The following is a 12291-nucleotide window of genomic DNA, read 5'->3' on the forward strand; positions in this document are numbered from 1 at the left end:
AAATGCCAACACTTTCAAATAGGGCTGCAGCTATCGAATATTTTAATAATCGAGTAATCGACTGAAAATTCTATCGATTAATCGAGTAATCGGATAAAACAAATATATTTTTAGGTGAAGAGCAATTATAAATATACATGAGAAAACAAGACATTTCATCTAATTTTGAACCATTTTCAGTTAATCAATGTCTTTATTTTCGATGTATATTGTTGAAAACAGCCAATAATTGCATCTCAGATGTAACTAGAATTAAAAAAAAAAAAAAAAAGACTAATTCACTGCTTTCACTCAAAAAACTTTAGATCTTATTACAAAAAAATATATATATATCTTACCTAAAAATGCCGTTACGCTTGATAACACACATCACTTAAAAGTTTGGTTTTTTTCCCACGTCTTTCAATTGAATTTCTCTTTGTGTCAAGCCATTTTTAAGTTCTAGTTAAGTTTTAAGTTAGTCTAAACTGCAAGTCCTGATAGGATTTTGAGTTTTTGCAGTGTTCAAAATAAATGTATGATACAGGCTGTATTGGAGCACATTAGCACCAGTGCTGCTTGGTGTTTTATCCAGCAATGACTACTAAGCTAAAATTGATAGTTAGCATGATTAAGTTTTTATTTTACACCCTCATCACTCCACAATGCTATGTTATGTTAAAGCCTGTATGTAAGACACGTTAGCCAAGCATCGACAGTGGTCATAATTAATAGAAACCTAGCCCTCCGCAGGGCTAACGTTACTTCAGAACAGTAACGTTAATCTTATTTATTAGCGCTTAGCGCTCTTTATTAGCGCTTAGCGCTGTACTGCTTTAAGATGGCGGCTGTTTACTAAAGCTGCCCAGACGCGGCCGAGTCTGCCATTTAGCATCTAGTTCAACATACATGTGATCTCTATGAGACGCATGAGACGCTACCTGTACCAACGTAGCATCGTGCGGGCTAGTATTTAGCAACGTCGGCGTCGTTTGTGGCGGCTGTCGGCTGCAGTAAGTTTTTTTTCCTCCCTTCTTCCTCTCCGCACGTGACAGCGCGTTGTCCCGCATTAAAAGTAGTCCGAGCAAAACGTGATGCTTAGAGCTGTCAAAATAAACGATTACTCGAGGTGAATAAAATTACTCGGATCAGTTTTTAAACTCGAGTTACTCGAGTTGCTCGAGTACTCGTTTCAGCTCTACTTTCAAAACAAACCATTACAACACCACTTTAATTAAACGAATACTCGAAGCAGCAAAATTTAATTCAATTATTTTTTTTTTAATTGAATACTCGAGTTAATTGATTAATCGTTGCAGCACTACCTTTGACCGAACCAGAATTTTCATGAACATTATTATAATGAACAAAACAGAGACAAGAACAGTTTTGACTTCAAATAAAGTGCCCATATTAATTTTTTCAAATAAATATAATTTGAGTTAATCACAATCAATCAGTCAATATAATTGACGATGTCTTCCCCTGAACAATGAGCACTGATCTAAAACAAACATAAACCCAACAGGTATTGTGCTTTGTCAGCAGATAAAACATTTGGTGCAACAGGAGAGGAGACTTTTGTCGTCTTAGAACAACTTTCTTAACCTGGCAATTATAGACCAGCAAGCCTATCAATAACCAAAAGGCCTCTCAAGAACTTGTAAACATAACACTGTAAAATGCAAACATTTGCCAATTGCCATAGTAAGGTTTATAACTCAGTGAAGGAAAAATGCGGCCTCTAGAACAGAAACAAAACTTTGCATAATGCCAAAATATGAGTGGAAACAAACGCACACATCCCAGTCCGACACCGTGCCAAACATATTATTAATCGGCCCGATAATATATAATGTTATCGGATTTATTGGGATGACGTAATAATTCCTATTATCGGACCGATAATTATCGTTCACCTCTAGTGTTCATAAAAATGAAGCAAAACCTTTTGGGATTGCAAGACTGTATGACGTCATACAGTTTCAACTAGTTTTCAGAGATATGCAAAAAATGCACCATATGGGTTATTTTTTATATCAAAATAACAATATTATCATATAAATAACTATGGAATTGTCTTGTAGTTAGTTCATTCCCAATGTAGTAGTAATAGCTGTGTATGTTAACTGCCCCAATTTTTGAAAAATTATCTATTTGTTTTATTTACGCACCATATGTTTCTGCTGTGTGGTGATTTATCACACCCCTGGTTTGCTGGTATTGGGACATCTAGTAGTAAAATCAGCCCTTTACAGTTGATACATTTTTTAAATTTATAATAAAAATTGACTGACAATAGAATGAATTTATGCTCCATGACCATATATTATTTAATATTCTTTCCTTGATATACAGTGGGGCAAATAAGTATTTAGTCAACCACCAACTGTGCAAGTACTTCTACTTGAAAAGATTAGAGAGGCCTGTAATTGTCAACATGGGTAAACCTTCACCATGAGAGACAGAATGTGGAGAAAAAAAAATAGAAAATCACGTTGTTTGATTTTTAAAGAATTTATTTCCAAATAGAGTGGAAAATAAGTATTTGGTCACCTACAAACAAGCAAGGTTTCTGGATGTCAAAGAGGTCTAACTTCTTCTAATGAGGTCTAACGAGGCTCCACTCGTTACCTGTATTAATGGCACCTGTTTCAACTCGTTATCAGTATAAAAGACATCTGTCCACAAACTCAGTCAGTCACACTCCAAACTCCACTATGGCCAAGACCAAAGAGCTGTCAAAGGACACCAGAGACAAAATTGTAGACCTGCACCAGGCTAGGTAGACTGAATCTGCAATAGGTAAAACACTTGGTGTAAAGAAATCAGCTTTGGGAGCAATTATTAGAAAATGGAAGAAATACAATACCACTGATAATCTCCCTCGATCTGGGGCTCCATGCAAGATCTTACCCCGTGGCGTCAAATTGATAACAAGAACGGTAAGCAAAAAATCCTAGAACCACACGGGGGACCTAGTGAATGACCAACAGAGAGCTGGGACCACAGTAAGAAAGGCTACTATCAGTAACACAATGCGCCGCCAGGGACTCAAATCCTGCACTGCCAGACGTGTCCTCTGCTGAAGCCAGTACACGTCCAGGCCCGTCTGCGGTTCGCTAGAGAGCATTTGGATGATCCAGAAGAGCACAGGGAGAATGTGTTATGGTGTGGCTGACGCGGCTGGGGCTTTCAGCATGACAATGATCCCAAACACACACCCAGAGCAACAAAGGAGTGGCTTCGTAAGAAGCATTTCAAGGTCCTGGAGTGGCCAGGCCAGTTTCCAGATCTCAACCCCATAGAAAATCTGTGGAGGGAGTTGAAAGTCCATGTTGCCCAATGACAGCCCCAAAACATCACTGCTCTAGAGGACATCTGCATGGAAGAATGGGCCAAAATACCAGCAACAGTGTGTGAAATGCTTGTAAAGAGTTACAGAAAACGTTTGGCCTCTGTTATTGCCAACAAAGGGTATATAACAAAGTATTGAAATGAATTTTTGGTATTGACCAAATACTTATTTTCCACCATGATTTACAAATGCATTTTTAAAAAATCAAACAATGTGATTTTGTTTTGTTTTTGTTTTTCACATTCTGTCTCTCATGTTTGAGGTTTACCCATGTTGACAATTACAGGCCTCTCTAATATTTTCAAGTGGGAGAACTTGCACAATTAGTGGTTGACTAAATACTTATTTGCCCCACTGTACTGTATATTGTCAAATCACCTACCACTACTCAAACATAGCGCCTGTAATGTTTGACTCACTCATGCAAAAATAGGATGAGGTGATGACAAATGGCCTTTATGTGGTTTCACAATCGTAACTGCACAAACCTGTAACTACACCGTTGCCTGTAACAAAACTTAATTTGACACCCCTGAATGAAACATTTAGACACCATGCAAACAAAAGGGTTGGGGGTGATTCGACGAGCGCATACAGACGACATCACGTAAGCCTAATTCACTACAACTCTTTAATCAGTCCATTCATTAGCGGTTAACGCATGCCATGTTGAAGGCAAACGCCGCTCACAGCTGGGCAAATAAGTCGGCATTAAGCTGCCACTTCGGAAGAGCTGGGACCCATTTATCATGCAGAGAGTGTCCTGTTTCATCTGCAGATGTGCGGGAACACAACACTTTTTTCAGTTTTTTTTCTTCAAGCAGCCCTGCCACCAAAGATGACAACGTGGGAACGTTCTCCTCCAAAACCAATGAGCTCAACAGTATGACAACATTGTTGATTTCAAAAGACAAAAAAATACAGCTGCCACACCTGTTCCTTCCTTCCGGGCCAAAACTCTTGCAGCAGCAACTTAGGCATGTTACACATTTGCTGATTTTTAACTCATGCACTGCCATTGATGTGATTAGATGTTCAATCCATTTGAACTGGGCTATAGGTGGTCCCCCTTCTGGGGAAAAGTGTACTAAAATGCAACCTTATACACCGTAATTTCCCGAATATAACGCGCACTTTCTCCCCCAAAATCAACTTGTAAAATCATGGTGCGCATTATAAACGGGTACATGGATGGAGACAGATATATGTATATATATTACATACATACATATATTACATACATACATATACATATATACACACCGATTTATTTATTTTTTTGACACGGCCACGTTGTGTTGAAGAAACGTATGCGGCGATTCGTTGCCGACCATTACGGTACCTGACGTCACCATTTTGTTTCGGTAATACTTCACTCTGATCGGCCAAATGATTTCGTCTGTGTTAAATTCTGCTTTTTTCACTCTTCATAAAGCACAGAATTTAGTTTCTTGAACTCATTTGAGTCAACATTTATTGGAACTCCGCAACTCGGACCATAACAAACGTAACAACACAGACTTCCTGTGCGTGTCCGTCAACTAACCCAAATAACAATAGTTCCTATTGTTACTGTCGTGTCTGTTTTATCTTGTCTTCAAAAAAACTAGAATATATTGAGTGCCGTGTTCAACGTTTTATTTCTTGCTTTCAATGAACTTAAATGCCGACAGTCCGGCTATAATGCGGCGCTCTTTTGTCTGGCCTCAGCGGCCCTCTGGCTCATAGACAATCACAACATAGATATGACAATACAGCAGCATGGATCCACCAGTGCCACAACACAGAACAACATAACATAGAATACCAATATGTCACATTGTCGACAGCGATGAGCTCTCTCGGATTTCTGACTTACGTTCTCACTTTCATTTTACTGTATCAATCCATGGAAGAAACATTTATTCATCATGATGAAACGAGCAAGTTATACAGCAGCCTTTAAAAGAAAAGTCACATCTGTTTTGTTTTCTCATAGATTCTGGTAAATTGGAGAAGTTATCAAATCATATTATTACCGTAAATATTGTCAGTTTATGGTATTGTTTTGAACCACCAATATGCTATGCTTGTGCTGTGTTTCACCAGTCAGTAAAAAGACATTTCTGTATCTGTACACGAGCTCTGTTTTCTTGTATTCTTCTATTTATTGGTGCTAAAATTAGGGTGCGCGTTATAAACGGGTACAATAATTTCCCCTAGATTTTACAAATAAATTTGGGGTGCTCATTATACACAGGTGCGCCTTATACTCGGGAAATTACGGTAGTACTCAATTGAACAGTTGAATTCGGGAAATTACGTTATCTAACTGTAGGTTAATCGATTACCTAAATGACTGATAGCTGCAGCCCTAATCATTACACAAAATTAAATCTGCGATCACCAAAAATGTGAGTTGCAAACTGCCGATTATTACTCACTTTTATTAGTGCTGCAGTATTTTAAACCTGGCATGTACAGTATCTTAGAACAGGATCCTGGAAACTGAGTTATTTCATTGTAGACAAAATGTTGAGATAAATTAAGTAAAACATACAGTTTTCTGATGTGTTCAATATATTCCAACCTCTGACATACCCTTAAACTTTGTCATTGGGATTCAAGTTTAAGACAATTTTCGGAGCACAGACATGTCAAAAGTAGGATACACAATTAATGATGTATTTTCTGCCATCTAGTGGCTGAGCATTCCATTTTTTCTGCATGAGATACATCACAGACTTGGATAGATGCTGAAAAGTAAATACGGAGGATTTACAATGCCTAAAGCACTTTACTTATTCCATAGTAAGCTGTTCTAATTTTAGGCATGTGTTGTTGTTTTTATACATGTATCCCAACCTAAGTACGGGACAGCTTGAGCTATATCTTTACCAATGTGATCAATATCATCAGCTCAGCAAATTAAACCCTGATCACATTTCACGAAGCTCAATGAGTAAGTGAAGTGTCCACTGAGTAACAAGCAGAAATCTTGAGTTTAATCATTTATGATGTCATTCATCAGGGGTAGTTTCACACTCCCCATCTTGATTAATTGTAGTTTGAGACGCTAGTTTCTGTCATTAACCTCCCTGCCAAAACCCCCTGGAGATATGAGGAAAACTGATATAGTCAGAGATTAGTCCCGCCGCAACGCATCAAAGAGCAGTGTGCGATCCATCGCAATGCCCCAAAGACTTTTTTTTTATCGCGGCAAAAATGAGTGCAGTCAGTAAAGCTCTCATTGGAGTAAAGATGTCATAAAAAGAAGATTGAATTGCAAATTACAATTCAAGCTATCGTAGAATTTCAGGGGTGGAATTCTTCCACAAAATTGAAGTTCGTTCCGTTGAGATTTATTAAAGAGGCACGTTGAATTAGTATGTTGTTTTTTTTTTTTTTTTAATTATATATCTCATATTGTAAAACATTTGGTCAGTAGCTTTTAAGTTAAATTTGAGCTTTAATTTTTGAGAAACCAGACTTTGATGGGCACTGCTGGCATGAGAACTAGTGGTATGAAAAAGTATCTGAACCTTTTGGGATTTCTCACATTTCTGCATAAAATCAACATCAAATGTGATCTGATTTGTGTCAAAATCACACAGATGAAAATACAGTGTCTGTTTTAACTAAAACCACCCAAACATTTATAGGTTTTCATATTTTAATGAGGATAGCATGCAAACAATGAAAGAAGGGGGGAAAATAAGTAAGTGCCTGCCTCTGCCTGAGGAGACTTAAAGAGCAATTGAAACCAATTTTTACCAAACATTTTAAGTCAGGTGTGTGCCCAAATACTTTTGAGAAGTTTAAAGCTGCCCTGCCCCCTATAAAACATATTTTCCCCCTTCTGTCATTGTTTGCAGAATTCTATACATGTTTGGGTGGTTTTGGTTAAAGCAGAGTACTAGGGGTGTGACAAAATATCGAAATGGCGATACATCGTGATACTTTGTATCCCAAAAGGTTATCGATATGCTCCTGTCAAGAATCGAAATATCGTTGTAAAAAGGTGTCAATGTCTAAAAAAATAAATAAAAATTAACCAACAAGTTGCTACCAAAATCTTCCACTATAATAGTGTCTCAGTTAAGTCTAAGGCTGGGGGTCCCATTGACGGTGCTCGACGCCAAATCCATTTAGACTGAGAAAGTTCGTTCATTCAAACCCAGAGTATTTACAGTTATTCGGTCTGATTTTCGGGGCATTTACAAGCCACTTGCTGTTCATTTTAGGGCATTTACAGGTCATTTCCTGTTGAGTTTGAGTCACTGCCTATCCATTTGGGTGATTCCCAGGTCACTTCCTGTTCTGTACCTCAAAATAAACAGGAAGTGACCCATAAAATACCCCAAAATCAACAGGAAGTAACTGAAAATCAACAGGTAAATGACCTTAAAGGCCCAAAATTACCTCATTGCCGCATTGGCTGCCACTGACGGCCATAGACGTTCAATCCGTTTGAAGTGGGAGGGATTCGTTCATTCGCTGCCACCCTCCCAGTTCAAATGGATTGGATGTCTACTAGTGATAAACTCATTCCAATTCACAGCAGACACTTGTTTTTCTGTTTATTAGTTGTTTGTAGAAAATCCTAGACCAATGTACCAATGTATCGATAATCATTGTATCGCTATATCGTCAGATCCTCGTTATCGTGAGCTTTGTATCACAAATCGCATCATATCGTGAGAAACCAAGAGGTTCCAACTCCTAGCAGACACTGTTTTTTATCTGTGTGATTTTGACAAAGATCAGATCACATTTGATGGTGGTTTTATACAGAAATGTGAGAAATTCCAAAAGGTTCAGACACTTTTTCATACCACTGTATGACATCACCGTGTTATTATTGCCTCATTATTCCAATCAGCATGATCATTGTGTGTACAAATTTACTTAATAAGTAATTTCAAGAAAATAACAAATGATTCCTAGTATGGCTCTTGAAGAAAAAGAAGAGATTTGTTTTTTCAAACATTTTCCCTGATCAGTAAAACAAAAATGTTTAAGAGCAGGGCAATACACAACCTCTATAAAAGGTGGCATTTGACCAGGTAAATTTGCATAATTACAAAAATCAATAAAACATTTTTTTGTGGCTGAAAAGGATGGGTTATTGGGGCTGATGCATAAATCTGTTGTTAAAATATAAATGAGCAATACAGTGGAAATGAGCAAAAATGGAAATATCTACTGTAGTGCTGCAACGATTAATCAATTAACTCAAGTAATTCGGTTAGAAAAAGCTTCAAATCAAATTTTGCAGCTTCGAGGATTCGTTTAATTAGAGTGGTGTTGTAATGGTTTGTTTTGAAAGTGTTTACATTTAGTTTTATTGATTTGGGTTGATACACTGCCCTCTAGTGGCAACAGTGAATATAAAAATGAATCCAGCTGCTCCCTGTTAAGACTAACATAAGGTACGTTTTTGTTTGAGCTCATATGTTTTTTAATGCATTTGTAATTTAGGTATATTTATAGGTATATTTAGCATTTTTTTTTGTGTGGAAATATGTGTTTGAACGGTTTGTTAAGCAAAACAAAACAAAACAAAAACATTAGCATTTTAAACCATTTAAGCTAGCGGACTTTTGCTGTGGAAGTTAGCAAATTGTTCTTTCGTTGTACTTCAATCCTAAATTATTTTTTCTAATACCGTTTGAGGATGAGCTCAGGTATTTTATTTTTAAAAGTGTGATTGTGCGTGGTTTGAAGAAACAAATGGGAATTTTATTTTCTATTCGCATTTAATGCTATTTTGAAAGTGCAATTTTAGCAAGCCTTTGTTTTACATCTCCTAAAATTTATTCTGCAACACATTAAATGTTCTGAATCCTATTACTCGATTATTCGAACTAACGAGTTGATAGATTGATTGCTGCAGCCCTAATCTACTGTTTTCTTTACAAGTTGATTTACACTGTGTGCCCCTAAATTTTCATGTTAGGGCTATTATGCTCCTGGTTTTTTGTGTTTCGTTTTTTAATCGTCTGTCAAGATTCAATGTTTGCATTTGGGATTTGCCGATGATGTTGTCGGTAGTCAATTTTGCTGAAAGATTACCCTGTAAACAACAAAATCAGAATAACTGATTTTTGCCGTGTACTCCAGTGCTGTATTCATCCCAATAGAGTGGGGGTTGGGGTGCCCCGTGCCCTATTCCCCCCTTCATCAGCACTTTTTCTCCAAGAAAGTGGCTTATATTGTTTTTTGTGTTAACACATTCAGTCCTAAATAAGATCCAAACAACACTGAAAAAGCTGTGCAAGGTTTAAGTTAGCATCCTCGTGGCGAGACGTTAAAGACGCAGACGCGAGCTTGTGTCAGCCTCGCCGGAGTCCCCAAGAACTAACAGTCCCCCAAAACTTGGAACAAGTAGCGAATTTACCATTGCAGCTCGCAGGGCGACGAAATCAGTCCAAAGATAAACCGTTTGGCGTCCGGAGTGAGTCAGGAAAGGGATGTCGGTGGCTGCCTTTTCCCCCTTCACGCTAAAACACTCATTGATTTTTGGGGAAGCGTGGGGGGCTTTTTTTCTCTCGGGGAAATGGACGAGGAGGTGGTGAGGAGTAACAGGAGTTTCCACCGGAGCGAGCAGCGTGAAACTGCGCATGCGTAAAAAAAACGAGACGCTGGGCAGATTCAGGTTTTTCTTAAAAATAAATAAATAAATAAATAAAACACTTTTTTATATGGCGGAAAACACTTAGGTGACTTGCAGTTCCGCTCAGAGACCCCCAATTTTTCCAAATTTCAAAACTGTCCGATTTGCAAGTGTGATAAATAACTGGAAAGCTTAAAATCTCAATTTTCTGGGGGAAGAAAAATTTTGAACGGGAGGGCATTTACAAAAAAAATTTTTTTAAACAGCAAAACCCTAACTGGAGGCGAGAGCATGCGAGAGCAGAATTAAAGACGCACGATTTTAACGAGATATTATTGCGTACTTACCTTGTTTCGATCAAAAAACTCCATGTAGCATGTATCACCGAGTGTCAAGACACAGCTGTGAATGGCCACAGCCGGATTTTGGGGGGGATTTTATGGGTAAAACATGGTGATATAACAAGGGTCGCAATGCAGAAATCGCAGACAACAAGGAGTGGTTGAGATTTTCTTTTTCATATAGTTACCCTTTTAAAGGTTATTTTTCTTTGTTTGGATCGATTATTTATCATCCAACATATCGGGGGAAATGCAATAGTAACAAAAAAAATCCAATTAAGCGATAGTTATGAGGTAGCTATCCGTGACTTTTTTACAGACGCCAAATTTTTCATTGTGACGTAATTTTTTTAAAAGTTTAAAATATGCGAGTGAATCATTTTTTTAAGTCGTTTTCTTTTTTTAAACTAAATATTAGACATCAATTAATGATTCTAAGCTAAAATGACAGAAATTTTGAATAATAAATATAAATACTTACCTTCTTTTTATGGCTCGGTTGAAACAAAAGCAGTTGCGCGACGTCTCTAAACGGGGGTTTTCAGGGTAAAACGGACAAATTAAAAATAGTTCGGGGGCTTAATGTGCCATGAATCTGCTATGGCAGCATATAGACATTTTTCTATCAAACACAATAGTTGTTTTGGCTTAAAATACTGCAGTTTCTTTTAAAGAGGAGTGCAAGAGCAGAAACTGCTTTTTCAGTCTTGTCTGTGTTTTCCGCCATATACTGCACAAGGGCGTAGGTTTGCATAGGGGCGGTAGGGACATAACACTAACAACTTTTCAGGATGTTAAAATTGTCCTCAACTTTTAAGCAACCTTATTTGCATTATATAATGAGTTCAGTTATATAGGTTATTTAGATTGTCTTCCCATATGTTGTAAGGATTGAATTGACCCTACCATTATTAAGTGAATTACTTTCATTATGTTCAGACTTACAGTACTTCTACCCCTTTTCACTTGCTGAATGTGCCGGTCCATTTTTTCCCCACAAACGCATGTCTGATTGGCTGATGACTAGAACCCCCACATTCACACAATCCCGACAGAAATACATGTCAACATGCTGCCTGCTCTGCTCTTTGAAGAGGAGGCAGATTAGAGGGTTTTTTGGCCAGCAGCAGCAGCCACTGTGAGTAATGTAAACAGACGTCAGTGTTGTGGAGGTGGGGAACACGCCACTAATTTTGCTACTGAAAGTCCGACCTCCATCGGCGTTAGCATAACATTAAACTGTGTGAACATGCTAACTGGAGTAGAAAGCTGCTTCGAGAGGTGTCTTCCTGTATGTTTTCTACTGTTAACGTTAATTCAGCTGTGCATTTTGTGCATTTATTAATTTTTATTTTCTACATAATTTGTCAAAAAAATATTTTTGTTTACACCCTATGCACATTTTTTAAATCTCACCCCTAAAAAAAACCACAAAAACGCAACCACTGTAAATTTCCTTTATATGAAGCAAGCATTTTGAAACTGACTTTCTCCCATGAAAATAATTGTAACTTTTTTTCATTTTTACATCAGAACAATCTATTTTTGAGAAATGTACCCAATCTGTTTGATCTTATTAATGTCCCGTCCCCAGCAAGAAGTGTACTTCTAATTTATGCTGTTATAGCATCCTTACCAATGTTGAGACCAAACCTACGCCCTTGGTACTGCACATTCAATTAGTTATATAATTTTATTAATTAATTGTATAATTAAAGAAACAGCTGAATTAATTTTAAGTGATAGCTTTTTAGAATAAGAATTATATTTTTTTAATTATTAATTTAAAAAAATAATTTAATAATATTATTATAATTATTTTTAAATTATAACTATATATTATATATTCATTATTAAACTTTGTTTTCTAATTATTACTGTGCAATTTTTTATGTAGTGTTTTCTGTGTTTATTCAGTTAATAGTTATCTGAATAAACAATGAATAAATTTTAGTTATGCATTTGGCAATTTTGCCTTTTTATTTGATAACACTCTTACGAATGGTAATTAAAATAAT

The 12291-nt window shown here is 37.0% G+C and overlaps 1 protein-coding gene across 5 annotated transcripts in view; it reads right to left on the reverse strand.

Annotated features, from left to right (window-relative positions):
- Window positions 1-12291, reverse strand: part of pald1a (phosphatase domain containing paladin 1a) — a 124000-nt gene that overhangs the window by 98116 nt on the left and 13593 nt on the right. For 2 of the 5 annotated variants that reach the window (XM_057826622.1, XM_057826625.1), the window contains exon 1: window positions 9717-11893. The exons of the other annotated variants lie outside the window; for them this stretch is intronic. The gene's annotated coding sequence lies outside the window, so the exon portion shown is untranslated. Of the gene's footprint in view, window positions 1-9716; window positions 11894-12291 lie in introns of those variants that run through there. 5 annotated transcript variants of the gene reach the window in all.

This window comes from Corythoichthys intestinalis, chromosome 21 (genome assembly GCF_030265065.1).
Source record: "Corythoichthys intestinalis isolate RoL2023-P3 chromosome 21, ASM3026506v1, whole genome shotgun sequence".
Taxonomy (NCBI): Eukaryota; Metazoa; Chordata; class Actinopteri; order Syngnathiformes; family Syngnathidae; genus Corythoichthys; species Corythoichthys intestinalis.